Raw genomic sequence first — 19,430 nt, 5'->3', positions numbered from 1 at the left:
ACCTTGTGGAAGATGTCTGTTCAGCTCTGGCTTTGTACCAGGGAAATTACTGCACTCATTTGCCTCTGAGTACAAAATGCTTGTATCCGCATCCCTCATCTCCAAGCCTTACATTTTACCCAAAAACTATAGTTGAATTTATCTATCATCTATATTGTGTTTGGTCACAAACCAGTGCAGAAGACCAGTTTCACCTCTAGCGTAGTTTGACTTTCCTACCTTTCTAATTTTTCTTGCTGTTGTATCCAAATGGCAGCAAAGATGGACCTCTTCCATGTCCTCATTTTCCAAACACAAAACTCAGAGCGAAGCAGATTATGTGTGTTTTTCTCCCTTTCAGTGCAAGATCCTCTCTTTTTCCCTGCTCCCATCGGCAACCAGAAAATGTCCTCAAAACTCTGATGGAAAGACAAGACACGTGAGATAGTATATTATTCTGAATGGAGTTTCTGGAGCAACTAAAGTTTTGAGCTCATCTGCTGCTGTCTCTCTAGTTTGATTCAGAATCTAATTTGTCCAAAATTTCAACCGTGATGAACTTTCCCAAAACAGAAGCAGCAAGCTGCTTCCCACCATCACATACTTGGCCTGTATCCCGCCTATCCATATGCAGCAGATGTAAATATAATTTACTGGCACAAGCAGCTTTCTGCACATGGCATCTTTCTAAGTCTTCTTTAGTATCCATGTGAAGAAATAAATGATTTTATTGATGCACTCGAAGGCCCCAATAATGCTTCATAATGACCTATAAATTGAGGTCTTTCTTAATATGCATTGATCAATAGCTCACATAATTATGTCTCGTATCATTTTGCTGAATTGTTAACAATTCTAACCAAAGCTATAATGATTCCTTACAGACAACATAAGTCTTCCAGGAGCCACATTTGGCTGCCTTCCATGTATCATAGACCTGCACAGATACAGATTTAGTGCAGGCACCAGTTGCATCAGCTAATTTAGGACATGGCCTCTTCTCTGCTGTGCCCGGTCACTGCAAGTGGAGCTTGCAAACTCTCCCTCCACATTAAGAGATGTCTTGGAGAACAGATTGGCACAAATACAGACAATTCGTTTTTTCTATCATGTTGAAATAAAGTGGTTAGTAAGATGGTGCTTTAATCAGGGAGAAGACAACTATAAAGTCAGAATGAAATATTTTCAGTGGTGACAACCTGTCTGGTGGCAATGGGAAATCCTGCATGTCAGCACATTCATTCTTGGCTTTATCCTTGCTCACTGGATGTGACTCAAAGGAAATGCTGGGCTTCAGTTTCTTCATCAGCAAAATGGGGATAATATTTCCACTTATGCAAGTCACTTTAAGTGGAAAGCACTGCATTCATGCAAGATAGCTTTATCGTGCCAGTATACCACAGAGTTTTTCACTTTCTGCCTGGAACATTTCATAAAAATCCCTCCACATATGGAACAGAACAAGTATTACAGACTTCCAAAAATGTGATTTTTAGGGAGATGACAGTGCCACTTACATTCGTGCACTTTTGTGTTTCAAATACAGTCATGTTTGGCAACGAAATTCACAATCATCTGGCGGTTTTTATGAAAAAAGCTGACCATACTGCTCCAAGTTTTGCCAGTCTTGTCACAGTCCCCCTCTGCACCAGCTCTGGCTGCTGCCTGGGCAGCAGGATGTGGCTGGCAGGCTCTTGCTCAAAGCCCCCAGCTTCACATGTGGGTTTTGGAGCAGAGACACATTGTTTATCACTTTAAATTCCCCTCAGCAAGACTGTGCTGCAGCATCAATTGTCATTCCACCACTCACCTTTAGCAGACAGAGGAAAATGATTCTCTAGCACCTTGTTGCTTTGCTTCACAAAAGCAGTGAGACCTGGGGCTTCAGGCAAGCTGCAGACGCTGCCCTTCGCAGGCCCCACAGTCCGCCTGCATACACTTAGCTCCCCATCCACCACGAGGGGTGGTTTGCTGTTCCTGGCCCAGCAATGTGCTGCCAAGGAGGCACAGTTCTGCTTAGCAACTCGCTGTCCCCTTCTCAGTGCAGGGCTTTATTAACAGCAGAATACTGATATATGCTTAAGTAGTTCAACTTCGTGCTTTCCCTCCTATACGAGCTTTGAACAGGACTGTAGACAAGTACCATACACCACTATCAAAGAAAGAAGAATTATATTTTAATTAGTGTATTTATCTCAGAGAACACAGTGATTAGTTTTTCTGATGAAAACAAATGCAATGAAAGACTAACAGACTTTTGGTAGCAGAGCCATTACATCCTCTCTCTAAATATGGTCTAGATATCTGGGGTGCAATTAGGACAGCAGCACTGAGTGCTTCTCGGGGTAAGTGTACGGATGCACTCTAACCTGAATCTAATTCTGCTCAAAGGCCAAGGCAGAGGAATGCTATTTGTGTTGTAATGATTTTGTGGAAATAGGCACCATTACATTTCTAATAACTTCTGGTCAACAAGCACCTTGGACTTTCAGTGACTGCCACTAAGGGCCTAATTGCTTTTAGCAACTCTTTCACAAAAGATACACCATCACAGCAAATGCAGAGCACATGTGTGAAAAAGTCAGACCCAAACAAAGCAGTGAGTATCAGGACAACAGGACACATGATACAAGAGCTTTTGTAGCAAACTGCAAAATTCAGATACCACTATTAGGCATTACTTGTAAAAACAGATCTGAACAAATAATTCAAAATGAATAATTTATTTGATTAATTTTGTCTCTCCTTGCTTGGGGAATATATATAAGCCAATCACACCATCTTGAATTTATTATTCAAATATATTCAGTGACTTTATTTTCACTATATTTTTTTACTCTATGGATTAATCAGAATATTTAAAATTAAAAATACAGAGTTTTCCTGTGATTGGCCAGACATGCCACATGACATTACTTTTCTTCTGTAAGCAAGTGAGTATGCCAGCACTTCTGGAGTAATCCTTATGCATGCTAAATTGAAAATTCAGTTTTGACAAATATTTGCATGTGCATCTTTGGAATTCGCTTGCTGCCAAGAAAACTGTCAGTAAAATTCAGCACCTCTTAAATTTGTAAAATGTGAGAACTAAAACATGCATTTTAACATTTGCATTTAATTTTTTTTTCTCTGTTTCATCTGGAAGTTTTAGAACATTGTGTTTTCCCTGAATGGATGCAGCACTGCCTACCAGGACTCAGTTACAGTTTTGAGCCACTCAATATCACTTGACTCAGCCCATGGTCTGTTATCCTAAAAGCCTGTAGTTTTCTAAACAGGCAAATGCTACATGCATCATGTGCAAGGCCTTCAAAAGTCAGGGTGGTTTTGCCTTGATGGATATGTGCATTATTCGTGTATCAAATAACCCCTCAATTACTGAATGACTCTAGTTCTATTGTTAGGAAAAAGCAGATTTGAGAGCAACTCATTAAAAGCCTAAACTACGATGTTAGCATAAAACATAGGTGAAGGGAAAAGTTATTTCACCACAGAAAATTTTCACCTCAACTTTTCAATTAGTGAAGAGCGCCTGCTAAAGGAGCCCTCATTTATCTGGCATGTTACTTTGTGCTATCCCCCACTTTGAGAGCAGAACTTCAGTTAGGGATTCCAGAGAACATCTTTCACTACCTCAGACTTCAGCTCCATGTTTCTGAAAACATGCTCGTGTATATGTTTGCCTGAGAACCAATATGGCTATCTACAGGATTTATGTGTTAATATATCCCTGGGTCTATCTTTGAAACTGCCTCCATATGTTCATATGCAGGGACATGAAAAAAATTTAGGGTCTGTCTAATCTTCAATTACATCTGACCCACTGTGACTTGGGATGGGAATGAAACCAAATATAGCCCTGATCACACTTGGCAGAAGTATTTAGGTGGAAACTCTGCCCATAGAGAGATATTTGTTAAGTGATCTGTAGCAATCAGAAGCAGAACTGGACACAACCACTGATGTCCTGGCTCTGCAGAATGCCCCCTTCTTGAGGTCCCCATGTCCTGTTCTGCTGAGTGGAGCCAGTCCTACCTAGCTAGGACACTTTGGGACACCATCAAACAGCAACAAACAAAACCCAGCCCAGAGAGCAGGAGTGTTATCTGCTGGCAAAGATAAGCAGGAGGACAGCAGCTAGCTCTTTTGGGCCAGCAAGGATTACAAGTGCAACTGTAAAACTGTGGCAGGTAATAGGGTATTAACTCATTGAATAAACAGAGCCGGTGCTCCAGTTACCATGCAAGATGATTTAAATGGCTTAATTTACACTTCACAGCAAGCCTTTCCTACTGCAAATCAATAAATTTGCATAGGTTTCAAAATAATCAGCAACATGCTCCTGCATATATTCTTTAAATAGGTACAAAATTCCTTAATGAAAGCCAGAATCCCATCATAAACTCAGTTTTTAGCTCACCCTCTAGTTGCATTGATGAGGAAACATGAATACATTAAGGGTTAGAGCTAAGCAGCAGCTTTGCAGCTCATTTCTGCAGACAGCAGGACTGCAGGTTCCCATGGATCCAGGTATGCAGCCCCCTCCTACCACCCCACAATGGTGCAGGCAGAGCCTCCTGAACACTCATGGCCTGAGCAGAGGAAGAAATGCAGCTGAGATATCCTCTGTGTACACCTCTGTGCAGGGTACAGGCACGTGGAGGGAGGGCCAGATAGATGCACAGAGGCCAACTTCCAATAGGAGTAGCCTTTAACCAGATCTAGATACACTTTTTCCATGTAATTTTTTATTTCTTGCTCTCCTCCTTACCTTTGGTCTGGCTGGGATCAGAAGTAGAAGCTCCAAAATGCCACCAGCAAAGCTGTGCTGGCAGTAGATATGTACACAGCTCCTGAGAAAGCCTGCTCCCATCAAGGTATCAATGTGATATTGCCAGTTAAAGGTTAAAAACGTTTGACAGAGGCATCCTGGGACTCAGGGTCTTCTCTAAACCAAGGCAAACTTCAGATGTTGTTGAATTATCCCCTTAAATATCCAGGACAGCTGAAGACAAGGCTTTGCACTTGCATGGGCTCTTCTGCTCCCCTCCCATTTTGGTGTCCCCATGTACACACCCACAGCATGGTCTGACCCCTCTGGGACTTGAGGAGCTGGCATAAACTAGTGAGGAAATCTCACAGCTTTCCTGGATCATGGATAGACTGATGGGTCAGTGGGGCATGAATGGAGTGCTGCCAGGGCAGGCTGCAGCAGCAGGGCAAGTTTGCAGTGCTGGCTGTGGGCAGGCATGGTGAAGCTTAGACTTACCAGTCCAGTCTTTCTGTGCTCAGCTGTAACAAACTAAAAAATAAATTAAAAAATAAAATCAAGATTAAAAAAGATTGAGAGGGAATATTTCTGTGCTTGTAGCTGTGCAATGACTAAGGGCTTTGAAGTTAATTTTTAAGCAGATGTTTTTACTCCTCTGCTAAAACAAAAAGCAAGGTTTTTAAACAGAGAAACAAAATGAGGGCAGAGGATGGAAAAAAATACGGGTACTCCTACCAAAAGCAAGAGAGGCGTAGGCAGGGGCTTTGATGGTTTCACTGCTAGAACAGGGGTGGCCTCTTGCTTTTCAGGACATGGGGAGCTCAGGGGTTTCCCTGGGGTTGGCACGAGTTAGCCTCAGGTACTGACCAAAATTTGAACACTTGAATGAACTTTCTCCTCCTTCCCAAGTGTGTGTCATGTCACTGTGGGTCACCACCAGGCATCTTGGGGGCAATACAAACACAATTCAGGTGTAGTTCAAGACTTCTTCTGAATAGCAAGCACATCCTTTCTGCCTCAAGTTCTGCTCCTGGTCTGGTCAGGGAACTGAGGAGCTGGAGCAGGACTCAGATGACCATCATCTCTCCCTATTGCCTAGGACAGGCCTGTTAGCAGCCTTAAATCCTGGAGCAAATGCCCTGTTCTGAGCACCACTGTAGCAGCCCTAACTGGCTCTGCTGGGATAGAGTTGCTGCAATTCCCATTAGCCTGTGCCTTATGGGACTTGCCAGAGAGCAGGTCTGTGTGTGGAGGAGCATGAAGGCACCTCTGAAGAACAGCTCAACCCTTCATCCAACCCCCTGCACTCCCAACAGAACCTAAGGGACACACTCTCCTCATTCAGACCACAGCTACTGTCGCACATGGGTGCAGATAATTAGTGGATATGGAAAATGGACCCCTATTATGGTCACGTTTCCTGGCAAGGTACTAGCCTGCTGTCCCTCATTTCTTTGAGCTTCTCATACTTAATTTGTTTTTTGATAGGGGGTATTTTTAATATTTATTACTCATGGCAGAATGGTGGGTTATAGTGTGTCAAACTTGCCAAAACTTCAAGCAGAGAGAATGATAAAAAGTATCTTGAAAATCATATTTGCCCCTTAATAATTTAATTCTGTAGAAAGGGAAATCAAAGCATCACAAATTGATTGCTGTGAAACAAATTACAATTATTTCCACACATCCAAATAAATCTACTAATTTTAGGCATCTGACTTGAGGCATTAGATTGAATATGCAAATGCACATGTTGAAATGATGGCCGTGTCTCTAGAGCTGCTCACTTATTTCTCTGTTCTTACTCGATGCTCAACAGTTTCAGACTGCTATTGAGACATGCAGTAAAATAGCTGCTCTTAAGCATTGCCTGTTAAAAGTATTAGAAAGCACGTCTGTAAAGCACAACTGACAGCCTTAGGCAACCAACTCTGGCTTATCCTTTCTAGAAATGCAGACTAATGTCCACTGTCACTTTCCCCAAATCTACTGCCAGTTGGGTCATACTGGTCAGGCATACCCTTAACTGAAGCCCTCTGCCCTTACTCTACCTTTTAGGAAGGGCATGCCATGACATGAAATGTCCCCCTTGAATGCAAGTTTTCCACATACATTTTACAAAGTGTACTTGTTCAGCTGTCACACTGCTTCACATAAGAGAAGTCATCTGATATTGTTACTGACATACTAGTCTAGTGTGGCATTTAATATTAGGCTTTTTATAACTCACAGGGATGGCAGAGCAATCTCAGGTAATCAAAATAAATGAAGACAGCCTGAATAATGCATTTGTTAAATCTAAATAACATACAGTGGGACACCTTTTAAAGTGTTTTCCAGGCAAATGTGACTCAGGTGCAATATTGATTGAGAAGATAAAGACAGGTGTTTTCAATTCTTATGTTATGGATGCAGAGAGGACTTTGATAATGTAACAATCATCTTTTGTTACTTTGCTGCAGTCCAATACAGCTAGAATCAATTTTTCATTGTACTCATTTACTGGAAAAAGGGATAATGGCAAGGACAACACAGCTTTAATAGAAAGAATAAGTCATGATTTAATTCAGATGTTGTACTACAGCTGCAAGTTGAAAGATGTATTTATATATACCAAAACATACAAAGGAGCCTGCATGCTTTTGAATAGATGCCATGGCTCTGCATTTCTATTTATTGGTAGTTAGGTGGAATGATGCAGCATTATTATCCTGACAGTAATAAGAAAAAAGAACCTTTTTAAGTGCAAAAAGATAGCTGTAGGATTATGAGCGATCTTTACAGAAAAGCAAAATAAAGGGCAATAGCAAAAGGGCACATTTAGGTCTTCATTAATATTAGTATTTAAGTAAAAATGACAAGCAGAAAAACCCAAAGAAAGGCTAAGTTCACAATCAATGTAATGCTTTTCTGCACAATTGAGATATTTCTCAAAGATCTCAGGCATTTTTGATAAATTTTGTTCCTATGGAAAGTACTCAGAATGACGATAAAATAATGATTTCTTTTTTTTCCCTAGAAAAATAGATTGCTTCATGACTTCTTGAATGAAACACAAATCTAAGAGTGATAGTGTTTGGGGCTGGATTAGTCTCCTGGGGTTACAGCCAGTGTATGAAATTTCATAGCTTTTCCAAGGAGTTCAAGAGTGCTCTTCTCTGTAGTGAGACACTGCTGAGTGACCCCTGAAAAAACACCCCACAGAATGTGCTTCAAAACGACCACCAAAAGCTGCCAGGAGTTAACTGAGCCTGATAACCAAGAAATATTCTGCATGGCATAGTTCTGAGCAGCACTCATTAGGCAGGCCTAAATCTCAATTTCAGCAGACTTTGGAGGAAATCAGGATCCAAAGTCAAGCTTTAGAGCTGCTTTCTACCTCTCTAATAGAACGGCTCTTGAAATTCAGACTCTCCTTTTAATGAGCATCTTCTACGGAAAAGCAGACAAAAGGAACAAAATCCTTCCCTGGAATCTCAGGCTTTTCTTTAAAAAGAGCCTGATCTAGTCCTAACTCATTGTAAACTGAGCCCACATTCCTCTCTGAGGAGCAAACAGAAAAACTGAAAAGTAAAACAAAACAAAACAAAGAAAGAAAAAAAAATTGGAGAAAAATTAACTCCTTCCTCAGCAGCAGCAGCTTCTCACAAGCCTTTCTCAGTCTCTTAAGCTGATGGATCAGACTCAGCTGCATCTCAGCTGAAGTGGCTCAGGAAGGCATTTCCAGCCTCCAGAGGACATCTGGAATTTACACCAGTGACCCTGCACCGACTTTGCACAGTTCCTGAGATGCTTGGGAAGCTTTGGGTAAGTCCTTTTTCCCCCTGCTGAAAGAGGCACATACTGGGTTATTAGCAGGCAAGGGGCAGGGAGCTGCTGGGCTCTGGTCCCGGGAAGACCAGGGCATTTCTGTAGGATGCAGCAAACAGAAATGCTCTATGAAGTGTAAAAGGTGCAACAGGAGGACTTGGGAGAGTCACAGATGTCCCGACAAGCAGAAACAGAGACACCACACCTCAGCATAGCTTGATACAGGGGCCAGTAGGGGCATTGCACTGCAAATGTCTAGGATCCCAAACTTACTGAGGGTGGCCTCAGTCTGTGGTGAGTTTGCCCTAAAACTGCTAAGATTTATAAGCCATCTTAAAGAAAGTAAGTTTTCCTTTACACTGCCATTTCTGAGCCAGTAGGCTGAGACTTCAGACTTTCCTCCCCAAGTCACAGGAGAGATGCTGTGTGGAACCTTGACCTCTTGGATTTACTTGCACCCAGCTAGTCTAACCATGCAAGAAAACCCCTAGAATGGCAAGATCCTGGAGGAGACAATGAAAGCTTTGAGCTGAGCACCACTGACTGCAACTCTGCTGACTCCAGAGAGAGGTTAGGATAATGGCATGAGCCTTGTCCTCCTAGCCTTTGCCTGTGCTGCCACAGAATGAGAAGCTATTTAATTAGGGTTTTTTTCTGGGCTGAGAAGCGACTAATACATCAATAGTCCTATACAAGATGGCAAAAATGCCTACCTCTGAACCCAAAAGGGCCTTCAACTCAGTTCCTATAGCAATCCACTTTGCTAGACAATGAAGAATGGTGGCTACCACCTTTTCCTTAATCACTCTTTACATACCCTATTCAAGGTCCTGAGGTATTTGGAAGAATGAGCTCTTGCTCACTATCCAGGAGCTACAGTAACACCTGACAATGGTGAATGACTTTATATATATATGCAATATAATCCTTTTAAGGGAAAAGATAAACCTGCTCTTCATCTTCATGAAAAAGGAAATCCCAGCATTCTCCATTTCCCCATCTTTGTAGATAAAGCTGCCATTATGGGTTAACTTCACCTCCTCTTGACTCCCTTTCCCTCTTCCTCTGTAGCAGCCGGTTAACCCCTCATTCTGTGATGCCATGTTCCCCCTGTTCCCGGCCCCAGCCTTGGCCACTCCCTCGGTTTCTCCCTATTGGCTCCTGTACCCCAACCCCACCCAGGGACCGCCCCTGGGCCCCTGACAAAACCATCCCGCACTCAGACCATGAGGTCTCTCTTTGTCTGCTTCTGAGGGCGCTGGGACAAGATGTGAATAAAGCCATCTTACCACCCTCATGGGAGACCTTTCTCTACCTCCTTTATCACCACTGTGTTGTAACGCTGCTGGAGCCAGATCACAGGGCTGTCCAAAATGGACTCTAGGATGCAACTGATCGCACAGCCCTAGGAAACCCCCACTGTGCTCACAGGGAGCTGCAGCCTGCTAGGCAGAGTCCAGTGGTTGCAACATTCCTCCCCTTTCTTTCTCAATTCTGTCTCCATTTTCTTTCTTCTTGTTAAAGGTTTCTTAATGCTGATGCCTACTACTTATTTTAGATTTAGATAGTCCAGGTAGGAATTGCCTGTAAAACCAGATCTTTCTTCTTGGGGAAGAGTGGGCATTCAGGTTAGTACTTAGCAAATCACGTGAACTCAAGTTACATTTTTCTCTTAGTCCTGTCTCAGTATAGAAGAACATTGAACCAGCTCCAGTCTAGGAACTACCTGAGCATGGCAGAAGCCATGCCCTTCCAAATGCCACTCTGAGCTCCCAAATGACTCTTTATTCCCCATATAACTAGTTTTAAGAAGAAACTTAACTCTGCAATAGGAATATGGGGTAAAATCCTTAACACAAGCTTTTCATACCTTGGTTCTGTGCCACTGTGAATGCAGTTGGGTTTGAAGCATGTTAGCAGGCACGCTTCTGGGCTCAAAAGGATCCAAGATTGAAACACCTACATATGTAAGGAAGTCAATTTCCTGGAAAGAAAATAAAACTGATACAAAATACACAAAGGACCCCAATATCAGCAAGAATGTCACCAGCAGTGCAATACATTGAAGATCATTGCAACAAATCAAGCTCCCAAGAGTGACTTTCCCTTTCACGTAGAGAATGGACCGATTCGTTCCCCAAACAATGGAAAACTTTGTGGAGGCTCTGGAACAGATTGCTCTTTTTGCCTCCATTACTCACAGATCAGCAACAAAGGCAAGGGCTAAAACTCATCTTATTTGTTGTCCACAATTTATAAAAAAATAATCTAGCTCACAGGAAACGAGGTACTTCAAGAATTTGCTGAAGTGAAAGCATTTCACTGTCAGCATGGAGTCAGCTTCAATATGATTCATCTGATCTGTGTGCTACTATTTTATGCTACATTGATCCATCTAGGAATTATTGTGAATACTTTACCGAATTTTGTTCACACTAGGAAAAATGCACTGGAACTGTGCTGTCTGACTGTGCCTTGACTTGAGTCTCAGATGGCAGTAGGACATGCCATTGCATTTTGTGGGCATGGGCAGGCCTGTTGTATGACATGTTATCAGTACTGCAGTGACACTGAACAGTGGTCCTGTGTCCAGAGTGGAAAGCAAGATTTCAGCGCACACAGCATTTCCTTGAATCCATCTCATACCCATTTTTGATAATTTTTGGTCTGCCACCACTTGGCACTAGTAAAGCATCATCTAAGCATGTAAAAGCAAATGAAACATATTGTAAGTAACCCATTCAGAACTGCCAGCATCTAACACTAATGCTTTCTGACTAACAGCTTTAGGAATACTTCAAAAGGTCAGCAAATAAAGGCTCAGAGCTGTCAAACTCCAAGAGAAATATCTCCAAAACCTAGCACACACATATCCCACCGGGATCCACATTTGACTCCCTCCCACCATGGAACCTGCAGCCACGTAGTGTGAACATGGCAGCCAGTGCTCTGCAAGGAGAGCCCACATCAGCTGTTCTGTGCAGATACTCCCACACCAAAAGGGATTTGTTTTCACAACACCATTCAGAGTGGGAGATTTCAGGTTCCCAAAGACCAACCCAGTCTGCATATTGTTTCAATAGCACTGGAGAGACTAAACCAAGATCACCCATAAGACATTGCCAACTGCCCTTTCCCCAAATGATTTTAGTGAAATTTTTGCACCTAGGAAAAGCTGCACATATAAAGAGATCATTCATCAACCTGCTTAGGAAAAAGACATAGAAAAAATGGGATGTTCACTTTGATTAGAAGAATAAGTCTTTCAGAGACAAATTCTGAGGCTCTTAGCATAATCCTAGCAAAAATTCCATGATAATCCATGCTTTTATTCAGAAGAACATTTTCATTGTTAATACATCAGATTTTGCTTCTATCGGACTTATGCTCAGTGATTATGACACAGTCAGTGTTTGCACATGAAAGAGTCAGAAAGGAGTGAGTGCTATAGTCTACAGAGGAACACATGAGGATGGATGAATGTTTGCCTTGGTAAATAGTATTAGAAGTAATTATTTTTAAAAGTATTCAGGTGCATCTCATTTTGCTTGCATGTAACTAAAAAGGAAGCAACTGATTTGCAACCTGGGATTTGAAAAAGCTGATAAAAAGCCAAAGAATAATTTCTGATGAAGTACTTGTTCAACAGCTGCAGTATCATCCACTACCTATTGGGCAAGTGCCAGGCTACCTGCTTAATGTCTGGAGATTGATAACTGTTCAGAATTTGATGAATGACAGATTGAGAAGGTAGACATAGTGCCTGGACTACAAACATGCCTAGGGATGATATTCTTAAAATAAAAAAATGCAAGTTTTCAGTTAATTAAGACAGTGATTATCACTCTGCTACATTACTTATTTGCTATTTTGAGGTTTCCCTGAAAAGAAAAGGTTCTGAAGGCATCCTGGCAAGTGCCCACTGATAGCTTTTCTTGAAAAGAGTTTGAATCCAAAGGACTAAAGTCTCAGCACCTCTCAATTTTTCTCCTGGAGAGTACCAGCACTATTTCATCAAACAAGCTGCTTGACTTTGCCAGTATTAACTAATTCTTTGCTTCCCTAATATTTTTTTTTTTTTCAGTATTGTCAAATAACATAGGTGCAGAGAGATGTAGGATTCTAAAAGCCAGCTTCCTCTGTTACAGCAAGTGTTATCCCTGAGGTCAAGGATTGTTTGAATCAATAACACACCAATCTCAGTAGCCCCATTTAAATGGTGAGTCAGTTCACATAATCCAACCACACGTCAGATGAAAAAGAATGGTTTAGCAAACACTTTGCAGTCATCTGGTTTTTAGAACTTAGTAGTAAATTATTGGATATCAGTCCACTGTTGCAACTATATATCTTTACACAATAGTAATTTTTCCTAGAGTTTTCTCCTGCTCAGCTGCTTATTCAATATTTTTATATACCCTATATTTATTTTCAAATACCATTTTAAAATTCTCACAGGAATTTTTCCATTTACAGAAGTTATAAGGGACTAAGTTCACAAGAGCATTTCTCAGGCAAGGAAAGCTGATACAAAGAGTTTGGCTGTCCCACTAATTCAGAGCATAAAATGACTTACCTCTGGTCCAGTTCTAATTTACAAACAGCCTCTTCCTTCCAAGACAACTGCATTCAACTGGGCTGTCCTAGACATGCATGCTTCTGCTGGGAGTTTTAATACATACACTAGTTAAATGAAACAAAATTAATATATTAACTATTTTCTATCAGATTAGAAAAATAACCTTACTGTGTAATTACACCTCCTGAGCACCAAGGGCAGCTGGATAAGACTGGCCACGGGGGGGCACAAGCAGGAGTGGGAGCCCCAGCAGCACTCCATGGAAGAACACCTGGGAACAGTCAGGAGGGGACCTTGCATTGGAGAGGTCCCCCTCAAAACATCCTGCCCTCTAGCAGGAGAAGAGGGGCAAAGACCACCCAGACACCCCCATCAGGCACAAACCTGAGTGGCCAAGCTCCCTGCCCCTGCATCAGCTCTTGGACATGGCCACACTTACACCCACAGTCACCTGAAGCTTTATTGCTGCTCAAGTGAGGGGTATGTTAAAATTAGTAGCAAGTGGGGAAGGAAACACAAACCAAGATATTTGACAAATAAACCTTTTTTTTCTAGGGAAAAGGCCAAACTCTCCCTGCTGGGCTAGGAGTCTTCTATGCAAAACAAGCAACAAACAAACAAACAAAAATTCACAAAAAAAGCCTAAAGCAGAACAAAAAAATCCCCTGATATCATGAAATGGACATTATCTAAAGCTACTTTTATAACCTCCTCTTTCATGTTTTCTTCGGGATTACACAAAAAAAGACTGCCAATACTTCATCTAGATATTTGTTGATTACACAAACACAGAAAAGCTGTTGGTGAACAGAATGACAATAACAAAGACTTTTTTCAGAACATGCTACTTGTGAGCCTTTTAAGATTTGCTCAGTGATCACTCTGAGAAGTACATGTGAATTTGATTAACATTACCAATGCCCTAGGACAGAAAACACTTACACTCGTGCCAGAGCAACTCTGAATCAATAGTCTTGGCCAACACATACACATTTCTCATTTGGCCTTGAGCAGCCCATGTGCTGCACCTGCATTGCTGGCAAACAGCAGGCAGATAAACAAGTTCAGGGGAGAGCAGCATGTGCATCCGTGCTCCGGGCTGGGAGCACCTACTGCTTCCAAGGAGCAAACGGCTGCGCAAGGGATCAACTCTCCAGCATGGCACATCTCCTGTGAGGGGAGGCTTTCAATGGGTACCATACACATGACAGCACACTTTCTACTTACTTTGTGTGGTGTAGGAAAACCAAATTGCTTCTTAGAATTGAAGATATTTAGCCAGCCACCATAAAGGGGCTTTAAATGAAGGACAAACACAAATCAGTGCTGGCTCTGAAAATGTGCATTGCAGCACATGCCATAGACATGGGACATCTGAAGAAGTGCTGCTTTTTACAGGGATTGTCTTAGCAGTTTCATGGGAAAGAGCAAGTTAAATTAATACTGTGCTTTTTTCTAAATATCTGATTTTACAGGAACATGAAACCTCATGGGAAGCAGTCAGTGCGTAAGTTACTGCTTCCCTGCTGAAGCTTTCCAGCAGTGAAATATATAGTGGTACCCTGTCTCAAGCAGAGGGATACCAAAACTGACATTAAATACAATGCAGGGTCTGAAAAATACTATGTGAAACCTGACACAAACATCAAACCATGAGATTTTTTTGAAGTTGCAAAGGAGAGACAAAGTTTGCTAAGAATGTTGTGTCTTTAGCATGAATATCTGAGTGAGTGTTGCACTTGCACTGCAGGTAGGTCACTGCTACCCTGATTTCCTGCTCATTTTCAGCATCTGTAAATCCTAGAGATTAGGAGCTGCCTGGTAAAGCTATGCTCTTACCTCTCAATTGGCTGCTGTGGAAACAGCAATTACAAGTTAAATTTCATCATGCTTAAAAATAATCCTCTTTTTCCCTCTGATCTAAGGTTACCAGTCTTAAAAGAAGGCAGCAGACAATTAGAAATGAAGGAAAGCAAAGCCTCAGGCTGGGACGTACATACACACTCCACTCCTCCTGCCCAGGCATTATTTCTTGGCTCCAATGGCATCAATAGCAACTTTGCCGGTGGCAAAGGCGGTTTCACAGCTGAACCTCAAAAGTTTTCCATAACTCCCATATGGATCTGGACCTCCCTAATGGGCAGAAACTCTCAACATTACAATGAATTTCTGGAAAAGAAATTTAAACAATGGATGTCTGCATTGTGCCCCTGCTATGGTAGCCAGAAGAGCAGAGCCACTTGAAGGAAGTGCAACTTGCTCAAGGGACCAAAGAGCTAAACTGCTCCAAACCAAAGCAAACCTCAGACAGCTCTGCAAGTCACACTAAGATATGGTCTTTTGCATCATCTTTGGGTTTGGTTTTCTAGTTAATCTAATTTTAAAAAACAAACCAATTCTCTCCCTTCTCCCAGTTACAGGCAGCAAAAGTGACGGGCACAAATGAGATCCCTGGTTTGGTCTCTGATGTTAGCAGGCTGAGGAGGCTCAGTTAGGGCTTGAGATCTTGCAATTCTATTCTGCTCTTCCAGAGACACTTCTTCCCTAAAACACAAAAAAAAAAAGAACTTGTAAATAGCTTCAAAGAACCAAACCATTTTAAACTGTAATTTATACTTGCATTTTGGTAAGTGCATGTATGCCAGTTCCTTTGTTAATAGTATTTTATCTTCTATAATTCAAAGTTTTTGAAAATGAAATAGTAATTACTTTTTTCAGAACTATTTCTGTATGGAGCAGCCTGATGAAATATAGGGCTTCAGGCAGATATTCTGCATTGATCGTTGCATGGGCATATGAAGGAATTTGAAGAAACGGAGAATTTCACATATTTGGAATCAGAACATTGAAGGTGACTCTTGTTAGGAGCTTTTAGATGGAACTGCCTATTGCTGCTTTATGTTTTCTGTCTGCATCTTTAAAAGAGCACTTTAGGAAAAAAATTGTGCATTACAGTTATACCTTACTAATTTCTAAGGAACAGAACACAGACACTCTTTGGACTGGTCCCAGAGAACAAAAATAATTTGAGAACAAAAACCCAAAAATCACTTAAGGAGAAAATAATTCCAGCTCTTGAGAAGTATGACTGGTGGTAAGATTGCCATCTTATATTTAAAATAATGAATTACAAATCCTGATCTTTAACACCCTGGCAGCAGAACTAAGAACTAATATCATCAGTGGGAATCCAAGCAGAAAGAATAAGTGCTTAGACCAAGGTAACAAAAGCAGAATGAGGAACAAAGCCTCATGATTTTATGTTGTGGGCTAGATTGCAAGTTAGCTATTTGGAATGATATTTTCTTTTCCCCTCTCTGCTAAAAACTTCTGTGTACAATGTAGAGTCACAGCATTCTTAATAGCTGGACTACTTCTGGCTTTTACAGTATGAGAAAATTTTGCTTCCTTGTTCTTATTCCTAAGGTATGTTGAAATATTCTGGACTCACAACTTAACTTTAAAACAAAAATATGAAGTTGTCTCAGCCCTTACAACTTCACTTCTACACTAGATTGTTTCATTTGAAAATTTGGTCTGTAAAAAGACAAAATGGCATTAAAAATTATCACCAATTCCACGTGGTATAAATTATTGAACAAAATCTCCCTGCTTTGTCAATAACAAGAACCAGTTTGGAGAACAGTACAGGAAGCGCATAAAATTCTCTCTTTACAGACTGTGTGGTATCATGATGCCCTATTGCTTCTCAGAAGCTACCCACATCATTTTATCTCCACATCACTGAGAAAAAGACAATCTGAAGTTTGCTTACTTGTGCATCCTGGTCTGTTTACTCTTCTCCAGCTAGACAAAACCAAGGATGAGCACATTTCACATGTGAGTTTCATGCTCTGCAAGGAATGAAAGGTCAAAGGGTAGCAGGCAAAAGCTATTTGCCATTCAGTTCTAATTTCCCTCATAAATTATTAAACAATCCCTTATGCATTTCCATCTTTGATAGTCTTGTGGTATAAAGTGTAAGTCAATGGATAAGCTAATTGCAATAAGCAGAAGTGGTATTTAATGCACTGGACACTTTCAACAGCAAAGTAGTTCTAATTAGTGTTTCTAACTGATGTGACAGCAGTTTACAGAGCACCAAAATAGTTCCTCATTTGTCAAGTGGGTCCGAAGCTTATGGCAGCTCTCTGATCATCTCCCTTGCCGCAGGACCTGAAAGCACCTTCAAAAAGCTTTCTCTCATTGATCTTTAGTCAGATGCTGACTGAAAGGCACACAGCTTTGCCAGAAAGAAGATAGATATATGCTGTACCAGCATGAAAATGTCACTTACCTAATGAAAAAGGGTACCAGTTCCTAGCCCCTCTGTATGCATGTATATGCACACACATGAACATACCCAAACCCAGAGAGGAGTGAAAAGGGGCATTTCTTTTAAGTTAAGCATTTGATGTGTGTGTAAAGTACTGTTTGCATAAACTTACCACATCAGATCATGTAAGACATATCCTTAAATATACACAAATGACATCACACAGTCTATGACTGAAATGCAGGGATTTTCAAAATTCCATTAAGCTCTTCCCTCTAGATTTTTTGTTATAAGGCATGCACTGCATCAAATGAACTACATCATTAATTTCAAAATATCACCGTTTACTTTCCTTGTCTATTTCTCCTACTGTATCGATAGTTCAGCTATCTTGCTGTTCTCTGAGGGCTGAGGGAGTAAATGATGACATGTCGGGTAAAGAGCAAGTATCTGCCAAATACAGTGTCAAGAAAGTTCAGAACAGTTTTCTCTTTGTTGCACTTGTTTTATAGCCATCATTAAATTAAATATTGTGGTTAGTTATGGGATAAACTATGACATTTTCCTACATGTCTCAGACATTTAAAAGGGCCCATAAAAGCATTTATGAGACTTTAAAAATAGTTTTTAAACTCACTGCCAAGCAGGTCTGTCAAAAGCCACCCTTTACTGAAACACATGCACTACATAGCAAGAGCTGTGCTGATGTGTTACAAGCAGCATTATTTGATGGTGCCATGTGTGTACCACAGCCTTACTTGGATGCTGGAGATGCAGCACTCCCTGTGATCCAAACATCATCCAGTTTCTCAAAGTGAGAAGATGATGCACGAAGAACTGTAACAAAACAGCTGAGTGGTATCTGCACATCCAGGCTGCCCATCTCTGCAGTGCCTGCACCACTGGCTTCTGACCAGGTACCTTGGGTTCTGGGGTTGTTCTGGCCATCAAAAATCTGGTGCATCCTTGCCCTGCTGTGTTCCACCAGAAGCCCTTCTTTGCTAGGTCTCTTGGGAACAAGAGTGCTGAAAAGCCAGCAGATATTTCAGGAGTGCTAAGCAGAACCTCCACCAGTCCATTAAGGGAAATTTAGAACTACTTTTGGCTCCGTGCCATATTGAGGGATGCCCATTTCCATTGCTCAGCCTATGTGCTTCCTTAAAAGAAAAGCTGACTTGAAAATGCATTATTTGCACCATATAGGGGTTAAACCAGAAGAAAGGAATACTAATGGAGAAAGATTTTTTGGTTATTCTTTTCCTTGAGAAAGAAAAGAGATCTTCACTACACATTTCATCTCCAGAATGAATCCTGAGAGGGCAACTACTCCTTCCAGAGACAAGACTCAGTATCTAGAAATGGAGAACTAAAGAAACAAAACCCCCCTCTGCATTTAGTTTCAGCACACCCAGTAGTTTTACTTCAGCAGTTTTTCAGTCCCAAAGGCATGAGGGAATAAGGAGCTATTTGGCTGATGTCAACATTCCTTTCTCTCCCAAGGCTTATACCCAGACTGAAAAAAACCAAAACAAAAAACCCAAACAAAATTCATTGCCATTGTGAAGAGCTTTGAAGCAAGCATGATAGATACACAAGCATGACCAGCTGAGAATTAGGCCCACTGTCTCAGTAGGTGATCATTCCCTCCCTCTAAAGTCTGTCTCTGTAGACATTCCATAGTTTTTAAATACTCCATTTGGCCAGCTGAAGTAACAGTGTCATTTCAAGTCAATCGCGGAGGCTGCTACTCCCAAATCTCTCCTCTTGCAGGAGACCACAGCTCATAAAAGTGTGTGGAAGGCGATCTCACTTAGTGCAGCACAGGCAATTAGGAATATGGAAGGGACTGGGTCAGAAGACAAGTCAGAAATAATAGAGAGTATGCACTAATTGGAGAAGCTTTTTATTTTATTAGTGCTTCCATGTCAAATTAGTCAAATGTCTCAGGCACTTAGCGAGTGGGTGAGCTATGAATGCTGTGTGCCTGCCCAGCACAAAGCCATGTGCACCTTCCC

At 41.4% G+C, this 19,430-nt stretch overlaps 1 long non-coding RNA gene across 1 annotated transcript in view; it reads right to left on the bottom strand.

Annotated features, from left to right (window-relative positions):
* LOC121665626 overlaps positions 1-19,430 on the bottom strand; it is a 111,234-nt gene that overhangs the window by 30,455 nt on the left and 61,349 nt on the right. Inside the window, exons 3-6 of the long non-coding RNA XR_006016427.1 lie at positions 16,915-16,993; positions 10,431-15,683; positions 1,790-2,131; positions 220-398 (exon numbers count right to left, since the gene is read on the bottom strand). This is a non-coding gene — a long non-coding RNA (uncharacterized LOC121665626). The remainder of the gene's footprint in view (positions 1-219; positions 399-1,789; positions 2,132-10,430; positions 15,684-16,914; positions 16,994-19,430) is intronic.

Source organism: Corvus kubaryi, unplaced genomic scaffold (genome assembly GCF_017639235.1).
Source record: "Corvus kubaryi isolate FWS band 111438036 unplaced genomic scaffold, C.kubaryi_AGA036_p1.0 37334, whole genome shotgun sequence".
NCBI classification, from domain to species: Eukaryota; Metazoa; Chordata; class Aves; order Passeriformes; family Corvidae; genus Corvus; species Corvus kubaryi.
This window is presented reverse-complemented; position numbering and strand designations above follow the sequence as displayed.